The 18,015-nt window shown below is 39.7% G+C and overlaps 1 protein-coding gene across 3 annotated transcripts in view; it reads left to right on the forward strand.

The window, feature by feature from the left end:
- The window catches only part of SYT16 (synaptotagmin 16), a 330,623-nt gene that overhangs the window by 138,561 nt on the left and 174,047 nt on the right, over positions 1 to 18,015 (forward strand). For all 3 annotated transcript variants that reach the window (XM_055538272.1, XM_055538274.1, XM_055538275.1), the window contains one exon: positions 10,517 to 10,696. The gene's annotated coding sequence lies outside the window, so the exon portion shown is untranslated. The remainder of the gene's footprint in view (positions 1 to 10,516; positions 10,697 to 18,015) is intronic.

The raw sequence follows: 18,015 nt of genomic DNA on the forward strand, positions 1-18,015 counted from the left end.
TTCATTTGTGTAGTATTTCTCTGCCTTTTCATTATATATATATTTTAACTTATTGTGTTTGAGGTCTCCTTTCCCCAGGCTTCAAGGTTGAATTCTTTCTTCCTCTTGGTTTCTGCCCTCCTAAGTTTGGTCCAGTGGTTTATGTAAGCTTCATATAGGGTGAGATTTGTGCTGAGGTTTTTTTTTTTTGTTGTTGTTGTTGTTTGTTTGTTTTTCCTCTGATGGGTAAGGCTGAGTGAGTTGGTAAATCTGTCTGCTGATGATTGGGTTTGTATTTTTGTTTTGTTTGTTGTTTAGATGAGATGTCCTTCATGGTGTGCTACTGGTGGTTGTGTGATACCAGGTCTTGCATTCACGTAGTTTCCTTAGTGTGAGTTCTCAATATTTGATACTCCCTAGGGTTAGTTCTCTGGTAGTCTAGGGTCTTAGAGTCAGTGCTCCCACTCCAAAGGATCAGGGCTTAATCTCTGGTCAGGAATGAAGATTCCAAAAGTGGTTTTTTATGGCATTAAGTGAGATGAAAACAAATCCCCAAAAAGGAGAAACCAAAGATGAACCCCAGACAAATGGCAATTACAAAATCAAGCAAATACTAATTAAAATAATGGAATATACACAAATACATATACACCTATCAGCAAAATCAAAACATTCCAACTAAAAGTACAGTAGATTGACCTGGTGAACAAAGTAAATAAAAAATTATATTTACCAGTTGAACACAGTTAACTAAAGCACAAACCAGAAAACAAAACTAAAGCAAGGTGCCAAGTGGGGAATAAAGCAATGAAAACAAAACTAACAAATATGTTTAGAGGAAAGGAAAGAAAGAAAATAATAGATATACAAGGTTAAATAGAGGTAGATGAAGAACATTCATATACATTAAAGATTTGGCAACCCACTCCAGTGTTCTTGCCTGGAGAATCCCAGGGATGGGGGAGGCTGGTGAGCTGCTGTCTATGGGGTTGCACAGAGTTGGACACGACTGAAGCAGCTTAGCAGCAGCAGCAAGGGGAAAAGAACAATAGGAAAGGCAAACAAAGGAATAAATGTAGAAAAAGATAATATTTTTTAAAAAATTAAAAATTACAATTATAAAAAAGAGAAAAGCAAAAAAAGGAAGAAGAAAGAAAAAAAAAGGAAAACTCCACAAAACTGGTAAAGCTCAACATACAGGCAAAGGTTTATAACAATAAAAAGTGTAACTGAATATACACATATACATATATACCCATAAGCAAAATCAAAACAGTCCAATAAAAATAAAGTACAATAGATTGACCTGACGAACAAAGGAAACCAAAAATTATATCTACCAGTATGAACAAAACTACCTAAAGCATAAACTGGAAAACAAAACTAAAGCAAGGTCCAATTGGGGAATAAAGCAATGAAAATAAAACTAACAAATATGTTGACAGGAAAGAAAAGAAAGAAAGAATAGATATGCAAAGTTAAATAGCGATAGATATAGAAGATTTATATATATTAAAGATTAACTACAAGGGGAAAAGAACAGTAGGAAAAGCAAAAAAAAAGGAATAAATGTAGAAAAAATAATAGGTTTAAAGATTAAAATTAAAAAAAGAGAAAAGAAAGAAAGAAAGGAAAACTCCATAGAAGTGCAAAAGCCCAACATAGAGGCAGAGGTTTATAACAGCAATAAAAAAATGTGACTGAGGGAAAAAAAAAAGCTCAAAAGCTTAATTAAATTTCATAGTGTCAATAAAATCGTCAACTACAACAGAGGTGGAAAAAAAAAAGGAAAAATAAATGCAAAAGCATCTACAGAACAAGTCAAAACATAAGCATAATGTTTTTCTTAAGTCACTGCTGTTAGAGTCCTTCCCTTGCTGGGAGTCACAGTCTACCTCACCTCCCTAGGATGCCCTCCAACACTGTGCTCATCTCTGAACCTGTTGTGGGGGCAGCTCAGATTCTAATTTGGTCCTAATCCTGTGTTTCTTGCCTCCAATGTCCACAGCTATCTAAACTAGTGCATTTTCTTTTGTAGGAGGATGTGCTTTTATGTATTCTATAGACACAGGGTCTGCCTTGTTGATCGTGTGGGTTTAATCTGCAGCTTGTACAGCTGGTGGGAAGTTTTTGAGTCTTCTTCCTTAGCCACACTGCCCCTGGGTTTCAGGTATGATTTTATTTCCACCTCTGCATTTGGGTGGTCCACCAGGGATTGCTTCTGAGGCTGCCCTGGAGGACTTGGGTTTGCCCCTGTGAGGGCCAGGTGTGGAAGTGGTGCAGCTGCTTCAGTCGCAGGGGTTCTGGCAGCAGTAGGCACTCAGGGGAGTTGGCAGCTAGGGCAGCAGGAAATATAGTGCTCTAACCCACTCCAGTACTCTTGCCTGGAAAATCCCATGGACAGAGGAGCCTGGTCAGCTGCAGTCCATGGGATGGTGAAGAGTCAGATACGACTGAGCGACTTCACTTTCACTTTTCACTTTCATGCACTGGAGAAGGAAATGGCAACCCACTCCAGTGTTCTTGCCTGGAGAATCCCAGGGACGGTGGAGCCTGGTGTGCTGCTGTCTGTGGGGTGGCACAGAGTTAGACACGACTGAAGCGACTTAGTAGTAGTAGTAGTAGTAGAAGAAGAAGAAGAGTATGGCAACCAGTATTGGCCGATACACTCCAGTATTCTTGCCTGGAGAAGCCCCCTGACTGAGAAGCCTGGCAGGCCACAGTCTACAGGGTCGCAAAGAGTTGGACATGACTGAAGTGACCCTGAGCACATAGAGACAAGATTTCTTTTTCCTGTGGCAGCTCTGCCTTCGTGAGAGTTGAGCGTGAAGATGGCGCAGTGCAAAGTGTGCAGGGTCACAGACTGCTTTGTCCCAGTTTTTTCAAGCGTCTTGTAGCTGGCGGTCAGAATTCCTCTTTGGCCAGTCTTTCTCCATAGCTTCGCGGTTCAGGCACTTAGAGGGCTCCCTTGTATGGGGTCCTTCTCTGTTGTTTGGTGCGTCAGGCACATAGAGGGCCCCCCTGGTTGGGGTTCTACTCTGTAGTTCAGTATGTCAGGCATTTGATGGGCCTGCCTCAGTTCAGCTGCAGATGCTGGCCTGTGGGGAGAGAGAGGCTATGGTCATGGCTCCACCCCCCTACACGTGGCTCAGTAGTATCGCCTTGCTTCCGTGGCTGCCTGGCTTTCTTCCACAGGCATTTCCCACCACAGTCTCCTCCCTCACATCCCCTCTATCAGTCTCTCCACAGTCAACAGCAGCCCTTACCCTGGGATTGCTCCACGATCCCTAAACTCCAGCTCCAGCTGCTGCACCTTCCAGGGGATCTACATCCCTGTCCGGGGTAAGTATGGCTGTGGCAAGGACTGTCTGATTCTCATTCTATTTAGGCTGCCACAGATCAGCTGTTTGACTCTCAGCCTTAAATGTTTCTCCTCTGACTCAGACTTCTACAGGGTCGCAAAGAGTTGGACATGACTGAAATGACCCTGTGCACATAGACACAAGATTTCTTTTTCCTGTGGCAGCTCTGCCTTCGTGAGAGTTGAGCGTGAAGATGGCTCAGTGCAAAGTGTGCAGGGTCACAGACTGCTTTGTCCCAGGAGTTATGGCCCTATCAGAGTCTTCTCCAGTTGCCCCGATGTGGAGATCGGACCCCTGCTTCAGTTCCCCCACCTGCTGAGGGCAGGTCCAGTCCTTCTAACACTCTTGTTTTTCTCCCTAGTCCCTTCCTCCTACCGAGTTTTGCATGGTTCTGTATATTCTTTTCCACTGGTCAGGTCTGAAGGTGTATTCCTGAGGTATCTGTGGAGAGTCCACGTCCACCTACTCCTCTGCCATCTTGTTCTCTTCCAATGCTGCTTTTTAAAGGGATAAATGAAATCAAAATGGTGTGATGGAAAATAGGACTGTCAGGTTGATGGCTACTCAAGGATGGTAGAGGTGTTTAAGTGAGTAGAGTTTTAGATTTACTTCAGGCTTTCCTCTTTTTTTAAAAATGAGATTCCTCACAATCTTCAGAGCAGTGCCAAGAAAGTTTATCCCTGAGAAATTATAACTTTACTCTTTAATTATTTCTATTATCATTGCTCAGTTATTTCTGATGTCCCTGCCTTAGCATTTTGTTAAGTAAAATTTCAGTTTCTTCTTATATCTAGTACTTGTGAGTCAGATGGCTGAAATTGTCTAGCCTTTTTTTTCTTTTTTTTTTTAACCTTTTTAACAACTGTGGAATGAAATGTACAAACATCTATAGACCATGTGACATGCAGAGGCCTATTTGTTCATGTCTTTGCATGCTCTGTCTTCCCCTTGAGCCACTGCTTGTGAACCAACAGGTGGGGCTCTCCAGTGGAACGTGAGAGGTATATTTAACTTTGAGGAAGTTTTCAATATGAACTATGTGACCGAACTTCACAGCCATCTGATTTCCAATTTAGTAATTACTGGAATAATTAGATGAGTTACTCTGCAGATGGCAGTGAAGTTTCTTGACATATGTGCCCTTGTCATCTACAGCAAATGATACATGTAATGCTTCTTCATCATAGCATTTGTATATATGGAATGCAAGATGACTTTAGACTTTCCTGCCAAAATCCCTTATTTTGTTTAGATTCAAACTCAGCGGCATCAAACTCTCTGGCTTTGACCAATAGAACTGTTGGCTTGCTGTGTTCGGTGTTACACACTGATGCTAGAGCTCTGCTGATACAATTCCCATACTGTACAATATTCAGACTTTATTTTTAATTCTAAATTCTGAATAATAAAATTATACAATGTTTAAACATGAAGAAAATCACTTCCAAGCCAAATCTCAGAAAACTCATTTTTCTCATGTTTCTTCCCAGTCTTTACTAAAAGACTGGAATTGAAACATCTTTTTGAGATGAAATTCATATTCCATAAAATTCACACCTCTTAAAGTGTACTATTCGCTGGTTTTAGTATATTCACAAAATTGCACAAGCATCAGAACCATCTCATTTCAGAATAATTTCATTACCTCAAAAAACAAAACAAAACCCATACCCATTTGCAGTTACTCCTCATTTCTCCCTATTCCTCCCACTATCCTGCTAGCTTCTGGAAACAATTCATATACCTTCTGTCACCTTGGATTTGTCCATTAGACATTTAATATAAGTGGGATCAATTACACAATTCCATGGCCTTTTGTCAGATGTTTTTCACTTAGTGTAGTTTTTTTAAGTTTCATCCATACTGTAGCATGTATCAGTACTTCATTTTTTGGTGGAACAATATTCCATTGTATGGATATGCCACATTTTATTAATCAGTGCCTGGACTCTTGGTCTATTTCCACTTTTTTGGCTATTATGAATAATGCTATGCACTCTCATTCACAGGTTTTTTTTTGTGAATGTGTGTATTTTCAATTCCATTGGATATATACCTAGAAGTGGAATTGCTAGGTTATATTTTTAATTTTAAACAATTTTTAGAGAGGTTAATTTGTCTGCAATCCTGGTTAAGCAGTTCTTACAAGTCTGAGGTCACTGCTAACTTCTCAGTCATTTCCTTGATACTCTACTCATGTAGAAAGTATTGGGCTGGCCAAAAATTTTGATCAAGTTTTTCATAAATATAACAAAAAACCTGAACAAACTTTTTGGCCAACCAGAAACATACACTAAACTATAGTTTAATGTAACATGTGGCTCCCAGTCTTTCATGCACCTCTTCAGACTTCCAATTAAGTACCCATAAATACACAGAAAAGGATGAAATTAAAATTGATACATTCTGAGAGGAATATGAAGTCTCATGAAATAACCACGCTCCTTGAACTAAGTTTTCCTCTGCTTTAGCTACATTTGTGCTTATTCCTGGTGTTCTTCACCATCCAACTCAAAAGACTTTATCTTCTCCCACTGTCTGCCACTGACTCAGATATACAGAGTTTATAGTAGTGAAGTAGGTTACAGCACGCTTTCACCTATTTAGTTAAATGAAAAGTGTAGGCCATATTTGAGATCCGCTAGGATGCAGAAGAAAAAAAACCCTAGAAATTGGTAACTAAAGAAATAGTACCCTAGTTTAAGACAGAAACATGAACAATTGGCACAAATTATCAGACATCATTGAAGAAAATTCTTCCAAGCTTTATTTTTTTAATTTAATTTTATTTTTAAACTTTACATAATTGTATTAGTTTTGCCAAATATCAAAATGAATCCGCCACAGGTATACATGTGTTCCCCATCCTGAACCCTCCTCCCTCCTCCCTCCCCATACCATCCCTCTGGGTCGTCCCAGTGCACCAGCCCCAAGCATCCAGTATCGTGCATCGAACCTGGACTGGCAACTTGTTTCATACATGATATTTTACATGTTTCAATGCCATTCTCCCAAATCTTTCCATCCTCTCCCTCTCTCACAGAGTAAGCTTTAAAAAAGTCATGGATATGCTGGTGAAAAGACTAGGTTCTGGGGAAAATCAACAAAAGATTCCATAAAAAGTCACATTCTTATAATTTTTGGTATTAAAAGGAAAATTAAATTAAAATTTTATATTGAAAAGATTCTAGACCAAAAAATTCTGTTGCCCATACAGTAACAAAAAGTAGCTGCAGTGTCACATTCATTTATGAAACATTAAACATGAAAAGTTAATGCACTGATGTCTAGATAGTTTTGAGGAGAGAAACATTTTGGTAGCTACCTAGGAATTTTGTACCTACCCATAGTTTAGTCACTGCTACAAGAATGATTCCTAACAAAAATACTTTCATCTACAAAAAGAGTTATTTTGACTAATACAAGAGCTTTCTCCCAATTCTTTCTTTCATCTTTGGAGATTTATATCGAAACTCCTTATATATTATATATTGTCTTCAATCTGGAATTTGTGAATATTTTTATATTAAATGCATTGATATAAGATAGTATCTCAATGTTGGTAAAAAATAGTTAAGAAAATATAAGAGAAAACAATGATAGGTGGTGAGTTTCAACATGATCTTTAAAAAAACATTTTCCAATATTTTAAAAATATTTTACTAAATGCATGAATCATTTTTTCTTTAAGTCTCTAAAAAATAAATAGAAGTTTTTATCTAGAAAATTTTTTTACAAGACAGTAAAGGTAAAATCAATACAATTAGTATTTGCCCAAATATCAAAATGACTGGAAGGAAGTACACAAAATCTTAACTGTGGTTGTCATCATCTTTTTCTATATTTTGTAGATTTTATGTAATATGCATCATGTTGTTTTATAATGGAAAAATACAGTGTATTAAAAAATCAAGATTTAGTTTCACTAATGAATGGCATTATAGACAATAGATGAATCTTTTTTTCCCTAAGCCTGGATCTGATATAAATCATATCTCATGTTGTTAGTGTTACTGACCTACTTGAGGCATATATTTTCTTTCCATGTATCAACATGTCATAGCACAGAAGAATTCAATATTTATTTAAGCATCAAATATGTATCATGCATCTCCTAGGCTAGCTGCTGAGAGCACATCGGGTAACTGAGGCAAAGTCCTTGTTCTTATGAAGTTGAAAATTTAACATTTGAAAACACTTGAAAAATCTGTTGAAGTCTCAGTGGGTGGAAACTCATAGTAGAAGCATCCAGCCTGGTCAAGAGGAACAAAAAAGGCTTTCAGAGGAAGTCTAGTATCAGTGTTAGACAGTAGAGAGTGCACAGTCATTCCATGGATTTGAAATAGTCTCTCCAAAGGTCTGGAGGTGAGCTATGTTTGGGCAACCAGAAATAGATGAATATGATGGCAACAAAGAGGTTGATGCTGGGGAGTGATGAGTGATAAAGGCTAGAATCAGCAGCTAGGTCATGAAAAGTCTCGCAAACCAAGATGAGGAGTTCAAGTTTTGTCCTATGGGGTGATGGGAAGCTGTTGGAGGGTAAATTAGTTTCTGAGGGTTAACATGACATATTACCAAATGCTTGACAGCTTAAGACAACAAATTTGTTCTCTCACAATTTTGGAGGCCAGAAGTCCAAAATTAGGATATCAGCAAAATTGATTCCTCAGGAATCCCTGAGAGGGTACCTCTTCCAGGGCTCTCTCCTAGTTCTTGGTGGCTGCTGGCAAGCCTTGGCATTCCTCAGTTGGCTTCATAACTTCAGTCTTTTCTCCCATCTTCACATGGTCATCTTCTCTCTGTGTTTTCTCCTTTTCAGTGTCTTTTAGGGATACTCATTTCTGTATTTAGGGCCCACCCTGATCCTGGATAATTTCATCTGAAGATCCTACCCTAATTACATTGCAAAGCCCTTTTATTTTAAATAATGTCACATTCTGAGATTCAGGGTGGATGTCTCTTTTGGGGGTCACAATTAAACCCACTGCAGAGGGCTTTAGTGGGGCAATTGAACAAATCAGACTTATTTCAGAAGGATCACTCTGGCTGCTATGTGGAGAAGGGATTTGTGGTGGGTAAGGCTGGGTACCTGGAGATGAGTGGGAATCTGGGTAAAGGATCCTAGAGGCTTTGGAGGTAAGAAAGTGGAGGTGAATGTAGGGTACTCTGAAGATGGTCAGTTGTGACTGGGAAAAAGCAGGGCTATGGTTGAAAAGAGCATATGGTGGTGAGGAGGGGCTCTTAAGGATGGGAGACACTTAGTGAATTTTTAATGCAGGTGAAAACAATGTGGTATCTACTAAGAAGTAGTTGAAAATACAAGAATTGGTGGGAGGGGGGAGATAGAGATGATTTTAAGTGTAGTTGATTTATACTGTTAGTTTCAGGTGTACAGCAAAATGATTAAGCAAAAATATACAGACATATTCTTTTTCATATCATTTTCCATTATGGTTTATTATAGGTTATTGAATATAGTTCCTGGTGCTATACAATAGGACCTCGTTTTTTAATCTATTTTATATGTAGTAGTTTGTAGCTGCTATTCTCAGGCTCCTACTTTATCCCTTCCCCATCCCTCTGGGATACTTAATGCAAGAGAGGGAAAGGGGTGTGGAGCACAGCCTGTGTACAAAGCAACATATCCATCTCATATTTGACTGCTCCTAGGTATTTTAAAAGGTCTGCAAAGCTGATAATGATGCTACCAAGGAAGATGTTAGTTCCTTTTTGAGAACTCTCTATGTGCTAGGTGCCATACAGGTTATTTTCCATGTGTTAGCTCATTTAATCTTTAATGTAGTTATATTTATTGTCTTCTTTTATTACTTAGAAAACGGAAGCACAGAGAGGTTAAATAATTTGCTCAAGGCCACACAGATAATAAGTGGCAGATTGTGATTTCTTCCCGGGTGGTGTGACTGCTGAACCTATGCCAGTAAACGTTGCTACCTGTGTTACCTCTAGAGGCAGAGGGAAGAATCAATGCATGCATACTTTTTAAATTCACAATATATGTTGGTTTTGATAAGCAGGCACTATTATCATTTTGCAGATTACAACACTATTTTTGTCTTGTTTGTTCTTTCTCTGGCTTGCCACTAGATTGATTTAGTGAGGCAGTGCCATTTATTTTCTTTTCATAGGGGTTGGGACTGGTTTGATTCATCCTGTCTCTCTATCTGGAAGGTAGCATGAGCTGAATATTATCTCTTCATATTATTAATCCACATATTAAACCTGCTCAAGGATTAAAACTACTCTCAGGAGAGTCATTTTCATAAGCTTTCACATATACCCAACTGCCTTGAATAACTCTTCCTGACACCTGCTTTGTGATTGATTCCTTTATACAACTTGATTTTTGGATTTCTTTATGAAATGTTGTCTTTACTCAAATGACATTTCTTTGAAGGACTCTTTTCTCAACCTGGAACTAGCTCTGACCTTTCTGGTCTATGTACCTCACAGCTGAACTCAATAGCTGGGACTATGGACCTGGGCAGCACAGAGTCATTTAAAGCTCGGGAATTTTTTGATGAGGAAGGGACAGGGGAAGATGGAAATTCATCTTCCAATATTCTAAAATATTAGCTTTCAAAATATAATTCTAATTTATAATATGGATGCACAGATTAGGAATTTTCTTGTCACCGTTGGTAATCATCACCATCATGTGTTGCTTAGTTGAATTAGAAAAACCATATCCAGGAAATGACTTTCCTGCAATTGCCAGTTTGACAGATGTATGTCTGCAACTTTGTCTTGTGTAATTAGTTTTTCTAAGTTTTAGGCAGTTGTATTTTTAAAAGACTTGCTTTTATAACGCTGGTCAGCCATTTCAAGCTCAACCCATTTGACTGATATCTAATAGCTTGCATGCTTGATGTGAATATTAAGCGAAGGATAGGGGCCAGAGGAGTTATATTATAGGCAGAAGAAGCCACACGTGTAAAGGAATGGAGGTCTGTCATCTAGGAACCAGCCTAGCTTGATGTACCTGGCAATAGTCCTTTTTCTTTCCCCTGTACACAGTTCTGGGATGCCAGCAGGTCAGGACTTGCAGAGTATCTGGCATTCTAATAATTGTGAAGATTCAAGATAACTTTGATCAGTTGTTAGAACTAAAAGGCGGTTCACTTGATGATATTTTTCCCTTTGTGTTCTCTTGCTAGTCCCTCCCGAGGCCATCGGCTTCTTGTCTGCAGCTGGGGTCTTTCTTGTTCTTCTGGTTGTCCTCTTCCTCTTCATCAACAAGAAGCTGAGTTTCGAGACCACAGGAGGTCTTCCATGCCTGGAGCAACTCGGGAAGAGAAAGCACTCTAAAGACAAGACTGGAATCTGCGAAGGGCCAGGTAAGCATTATGCTTCACAGTCTCCTGAGCTTGGCATTGGCTGTGGTTTTGGTCAGGGAAGGAATGTCACTGTTCCTGGATGGACCCCATTAAGAAATCACACATGAGCAGTTTAGCAGCTGCTGTGGTGGCATGATGAATGGACATTACCAAAGAATACATTAGCTTTAGGAAAGTAATGCTCTCTTTAGGGTCCAAGGAGCAGATGGGAAAAGGCTGACCACCGCTTCCCGTCTTCTTAGCTTTTTAGATGTCTGTGTTGAGTTTCCCTCTGATTAATGCTTGAAGGAAAAGGGGAAAAAAAAAAAAAAGGATTTTGATTGACAAGAGCCTTGATGTGTTTTGGTTTCATTATTTTGGAATGATATTGACACTTCACTTTGGTTTGATGTTTCTGAGATTTTCAGTGCTTAGGGCCATTCCCCACCGTATGGCAACAGTCATTTTTCTAAAGGGAGGTTTTAAGTTCATTGAATCTACTACACCATTTACTAACTTCCTTCCTTCAATTTAACGGGGAAAATAACACACTAAAAGAAATAATTGGCTTCCGGTTCTTAAAGAACATATTCTATTTTCAATTACTGAAGGATAGAACTTTGTGATACAGGATGTTATCACAAAGTGATTATAATCACACAAAAGCTGGACGTTTAAAGACAGTGCTCTTATTTTATAGGTAACCACTTGACTTTAAAAAAAAAAATTGTTAGTGTGATTCTCACTCTTGCCCTCCATGGCCCGCGGGTGGGGCATGACAGAACTGGTGGAGGGACAGTCTTACATTATGTTTTTGAGCTGGGGCAAGGCCTTGAGGAAAACACCCCTTAGCTATCCCACAGCCTGGACAATATTTGATTTCTTGATATGGTACCTTATGTAGATATGGTTTAACTTGTTCACTTTGCTATAATAAAAGGCATAATTTAGGAATAAATATGTATTAATTATCTATTACTTTAACAAATTACCCCCCACAAAAATATTATCGCACAGTTTTCAAATTGATGAATATGGGGCTTTCCTGGTGTCTCATATGGTAAAGAATACACCTGCAATGTGAGAGACTGGGTTTGATCTCTGGATCAGGAAGATCCTCTGGAGGAGGAAATGGCAGCCCACTGTGGTTTTCTTGCCTAGAGAATTTCATAGACAGAGGATCCTGGTGGGATACAGTCCCTGGAGTCGCAAAGAGTTGGACATGACTGAACAGCTAACACTTTCACTTCGCTGTCATGTATTAATTACTTATTGCTTTAACAAATTCAGTTCAGTTCAGTTCAGTTGCTCAGTCGTGTCTGACTCTTTGCAACCCCATGAACCGCAGCACGCCAGGCCTCCCTGTCTATCACCAACTCCCAGAGTTCATTCAAACTCGTCCATCGAGTCCATGATGCCATCCAGCCATCTCATCCTCTGTCGTCCCCTTTTCCTCCTGCCCCCAATCCCTCCCAGCATCAGAGTCTTTACCCCACAACAAATATTTATTATCTCACAGTTTTCAAAGTTGATGAATATGGGGTTAGCTTAGTTGAGTGGTTATTACAGATCAGGGTTTTTCATGATGCTGCAATTAGAATGTCAGCTGCAGTCATCTAAAGGCTTGATTGGGGCTGATGACCTCACTTCCAGGCAGAAGGCTTTAGTTGCTATGTGAACCCTCCGCAGAGCTGCTTGAATGTATTTTTCACATGGCAGCTGGCTTCCCCCAGAGTGAATGATCCAAGAAAGGAGAGCAAGAGGAAGTCAGTTTTTTAATGACCTAGTCTAGGAAGGTCTTTCAATATCTCCTTCACCACATTCTGGTTGTTTACTAAGTATAGTCTATCTTCAGGGGAAGGGGGATTAAGTTCCACTTTTTAAGGAAACAGTATCAAAGAGTGTGCGATGTCTCTTAAAATTACCATAGGGGAGAATAATGGAAGGGGTGTAAAGTGTAGTTCTGACAGTTGATTTGGCATTCCTACTGTTTCAGTAGCCTTAGTTTTTGAACTCCACTTGGGACATCTGGCTTGTCTTCTGAAAATAGAGTGGAATATTTAAACTAAAATTTTTCATGTGAAATCTGGGACTTACAAATGCTTTAGCACTATTGTTTCAGCTGGGACATAGGTGAGACTTCTGCTTGGTCATGAGGTGATATGGAGTTACGGTTCATAGTGATTCTTTCCTCTTTCAGCAACTCACTCTCACTAGTTGTATGACCGAGGCAAATTATGGAACCATTCTAAATGTTTTCCTTATCTGTATATCGGGGTCATCAACACACCCCTTACAGGGTTGATCTCGATTATGTGAATTAATTTTGTAAAGATACCAGCATGATGCCTATGGTAAAGACCTAATAGAAGTTTAACCATAGTTGTGTAGTAGTAACACAATTCCAGCCGCAGTAGTGGCTTCTAGGAGTGACATCACACATGAACACATTGTATTCATTACTTAAATTGGGAGATTAAAGTTGGTGATGTTTTCTCCTTTTCAGACTTTAATTAGTACAAAGAACTAAGGTTAGAGCTATTTAAGATTATTTTCTTTTTATCTTGTTTGACATGTTATCTGAGTAATTTAGAGACAATTATGAATTATACTTGCAAATAAGTCAAAGATAATATTGAAACAATAACAATAAAGCATGAACCAGAAGCTGTTAGAGCTCAAGCAACACTGAGAGTGGGATCAACTGAAGGGAGCTTTAAAAATAGTTTAATCAGGAGAATCTACAAATTACAACGAAGAAACAAACACCTTCATTTTGACATTTCTCCTTTGAAAGTTTAATTATTATTGATCAAGAGTCTTTGAAAAATGTGCCTCTAGCCCAGATTTTATCTAACTTTTGATGTCTGCCTTAATTATCATCCGCAGAGCCCTGACTTCTCAGTGACGAGGGGATGTTCTTAACATATTTTGACAAATGTTAGGAAGGGAGGAAGGCAGCCTGGTATGGTAGAAAGGAACACAGTGAAGACAGCCAGAGCTTAGTTTTGCCACTAATTGGCTGTGGTATTTTGGGAGGTTCACTTCACTTCTCTGGGGCTTAAGTCCTCACTTGCAAATTTATGAGTGTGGGCTAGGTTTCTTCCCATCGCTACAATGCAGTCCTATTTGATCCTTGGGGTTACCATAGCAATTTCTTCTCTAGGTCTCAGTCTATGAATGGAGGAGACCTAATGAAAATGATTAAAAACCAACAAGACCATCTTACTTTGAGGTTGAACCATATGAAATTTCCATTTTTATAGATCAAAAAAGGGCTGGATATTAGCAACCTAATCATTATAATCTGATATGTGTGAGGTTCTGAAGAATAAAATAATTTTTTTTGTTTCTGTGATAAAATAATTGTTTTTTGTTTCTGTGATATTAGAGAAGCAGACATGACAGTTTATTTTCTGAACCCATTGTACAAAATAATTTACTCCACAAAAATGCCTTTTAGACTATATATTTTTTTCAAAATTCAACAGATTTTCGCATATCATTTATCTTAAATATAGGTAAGGGATAAAGAACTGAAACAGTTTCTTCCTAATAACATAAGTAATAATAATAATTAGATAATGATAATTGATGGCTATCATTTATTTAGCATTTACTATTCATACACTTGCTAAGTCTGTTACAAGGATTATTTGACTTCTTAATGCAAAGTACTTGTGTTATTTATTGGTAGTGATTGCTTTGGGGGAGGGGTAGATATGGGTTGTCACAAAGAAGCCATTGTTCAGTGTTTTTTAAAAATTTTATTCATTTTTAATTGGTGGAAATGTTCAGTGTTGAGATAAAAGTTGCTTAAAAATAAAAATCCCATGGTGAAATAATAGTTTTTAAAGAATCTTAGCTTTGAAAGAGAGATAAGATTTTGTTTTGTTTGTTTTTCCCCTCAGAAGCTTTCTTTATGTATCAAAGGCAACATTTAGAAGTTGGAGCAGAGAGCTTAATTTCCAGAAGCACAGTATAAAAAAGGATGGAGGATGTATAGGAGGGTGGTTCCTCCCAGGCAGGGAGGAGAAGAAGAAAGGCTTTCCACCACTGGGAAGGGCAGCCCATGGCTTGGAGGGATACAGGAAAAGAGATTTGGAGGGCTTGAAAGTTGCCTGGATCCTGAAAAGGGTGGCGGGTGTGGGGCCACCTGCCATGGTCGTAGTGAGATCGGAGTCCAACATGGCCCAAGAAAGCGACAAAAAGCAGAGTGCCATGTGCATCCCCTTGTGGAGGGTGGCTGGAGACTGCCTCACATGGGTCCCGTGTGGGCCCAGCATGGCTGCTGCAGAGGTGGAACACACTGGTGGGGATGCGAGGAAAGAGACCTGGAGAAGATTTCTAGCACAGTTCCTCACTGAGTAGCTCATGTCACATAGAGTTTAGGAGTTTCTGCATGACCCTCTGGGGAGAAGACAGTAGAGGTCTAAGAGTCACTGTCTTCCTGCTAGGGAGTAATTGCACCTTGTGGTGGGGTGGCCTGTATCAGAGGCTGGGGAGCACAGCACCTGAGGCCTCCTGGAGCCAGGACTGGATTCAAGGGCACATAAACTGTGCAGTTGCACAGGGCCCCATGCCGGAAAGGGACGCTTCTCTTGGGTTAGTGCTCTGCTGTTGCCCTCTTGAAATTCTTAATGGTTTTTGAACCAAAGGTCCTTCCATTTTTGCACTGGGTCTTCAAATTATGTACCTGTCTTGCCTGGAAGGATCCTAGGAGGTACTGCAGGTACACAGCCTTCCCTGGGAAGGCTGTAGAGGCAGAGGCTGACACTCCTCTGCAGGTCAGGGGAGCCAGCAGGGAAGAATAGCACATCATAGTAAATGAGCACACATTGCCCATTGCTCTCTGATGAACAAGAGCATGGAGTGGGAGTGCAAATCCCCCAAACTGAGTATTGATCCCAAACGAAACTGACTGACTGACTTTGAGGAAGCAAGTTGAAGTTTAGTGTCTCACCACAGAGCATGGGAAGGTGTGGGGGTGACAGAGATAAGAGCCCCATGAGACAGCATGTATCTGCATGCTCAGTTGCTTCAGCTGGGTCCAACTCTTTATGACACTATGGACTGTAGCCCACCAGGCTCCTCTGTCCATGGGATTTTCCAGGCAAGAATACTGGAGTGGGTTGCCATGACCTCCTCCAGGGGATCTTCCCAACCCAGGGGTTGAACCTGCACCTCTTATGTCTCCTGCACTGGCAGATGGTTTTTTTTTTTTTTCCCACTAGTGCCACCTGGGAAACCCAGACAGGGTGTTGACAGCTTTTGTACATTTAAGCAAAGCTGGTGCTCAACCAGGGCTCAGCAGTCAGCTGTGCCAGCTGGAGCTCGGGAGTGAGGTGGTTCACATGTGACAGTGTCTCCCTACCTACCAGTTGGTTGGAAAGCCCAACTGGCCAGTTCCTCCTCAAGACTACTCCCATCCTTTCAACTGCAATGGGATGATTAACTTCTGGTCTAGCAGGAGCTCCGATCAGCCCCACCTTTTTCTGCTTGGGTCATGATGGCTGTGGTTGTCAGATACTTTTGGTTTCAGTTCTGCATTTAAGTCAGAGTATGTTCATGTACAACCTTCCTACAGCATAATTCAGTAAGTAGATACTATTAAAATCTCCATGTTATAGATGAGGCAACAGAGGCTTTGAGAGATGAATTGTTTTCCAAGGTATTAAGTGGCAAAGTGAAGACTCATATCCAAAAACTGACTAATGTCAGAGGCTAAGGTCTTAATTGCACTGCTCTTTTGCCCACCTGTTCTCAATGCGAGCCACTCTTTCATGCTTTTGAACTTCTGGGATGGGAGAAAGTAGGGGAAAGGGAGGATTTGGAGGATGGTTTGGTTTCCTGTGGCTGCCACACAAATTATCACAAACTTGGTGTCTCAAAAGAACATAAATTGATTTTCCACACAGTTCTGGGGACCAGAGGTTTGAAATCAAGGTGTCCACACTGTCTCCCAGCTTCAAGTGGCTGCCAATCGTCCTTGGCATTCTTGGGCTTGTGCCTGCATCATGCTCGTCTCTGCTTCCATCTTCACATTACCTCCTCCAAGTGTGTCTTCTCTCTGACACTTGTCACTGGATTTAGGTCTCACCCTGATAATCTAGGAAGATCTCAAGATCCTTAACATAGTCACACCTGCAAATATCCTTCCACCATTCAAGGTTTCAGGGACTAGAACATGGACATATCTTTATAGGGACCACCACTTAGCATTAGGAGAGTTGATGAAGAATTGAATAGAAATTTTTTCTTTCTCCATTTTCCTTGAACAGTGGTATTTCACATTCTCCATCTGGGTTAGAATGATTCTTACAAAGAGAGATAACAAAAGCTGGTCAGATATTTTTGGTATAGACTATAATCAGCAGACAGAGTGCTTCCCAGCTGTAAGCCCAGTTGAACTACACTGAGTCTCAATCCTGGGAGGCTTTTAAAAACAACCAGTGATCAAATCCCACTGAAAACTAATTATATCAGAATAGGGAGTGACAGTGATGAGGCAAACTTTACAGGTTTAAAAAGAATACCAGGTAATTTAAAGGTGTGGCTGCAGCGGAGTGCCATGGATGGAAGGGGTGTGTTCATTGCTAACATCCCCTTTCAAGTTGGAAAGGATAGAGTTTGAGCAATGTTAATGCTGGCCCAATTCACATTTACTTCTGCCCACAAAATATCCATCTGGTGGTTCCCCACCTATTTCTCTCCCTGAGTGGTTTATTTCAGTTCTACCTTGGTCAGCAGGCAAGCTTTTCCTTTACGATGCTTCCCCTCTCTATCACCCCATGTATACCATGGCACTCTTAGCAGACGACTTCTGCACAGGGATTTTAAAAAAGTGTTTAGAAAAAGTGTCTATAAGATTATTCAAAGTTGTCAAATTATAGCCATCTGTAATTTATACTCAAGATTCTGAGTTTACAAAATTTTAGTAAATTGGACCCAAACAGAAGAATTTGGCTGTCCATCTTTGTAACTTCCCATTGTTTTCTGAATGATTGTGCCTATATTCCATTTTCCTTTTATGCCCAAATAAGAAAGAGCAATGACAATTTTCACAGATGGTATGAATCAGGATCTGAAACAGATATAAATATATATATATATAAAGGGTATTGATATTGGATATGGATAGTTTCATCATCATCATCATTATCATTATTAGCTTCTTAAGATAGAGAAGGACATTTACCCAAGTACCCATCCTGCAGTTGTAAATAAACAGTGTTGGTTTCTTTGTACTTCATGTTTAGTATGATTGATGAATAAAGTATACATTGAAAAAGGTGTCTTAAAGGATAATATAAAAGCAATACAATTCATTCTCTTTTCTG

This window comes from Bubalus kerabau, chromosome 10 (assembly GCF_029407905.1).
Source record: "Bubalus kerabau isolate K-KA32 ecotype Philippines breed swamp buffalo chromosome 10, PCC_UOA_SB_1v2, whole genome shotgun sequence".
In the NCBI taxonomy this organism is placed as follows: Eukaryota; Metazoa; Chordata; class Mammalia; order Artiodactyla; family Bovidae; genus Bubalus; species Bubalus kerabau.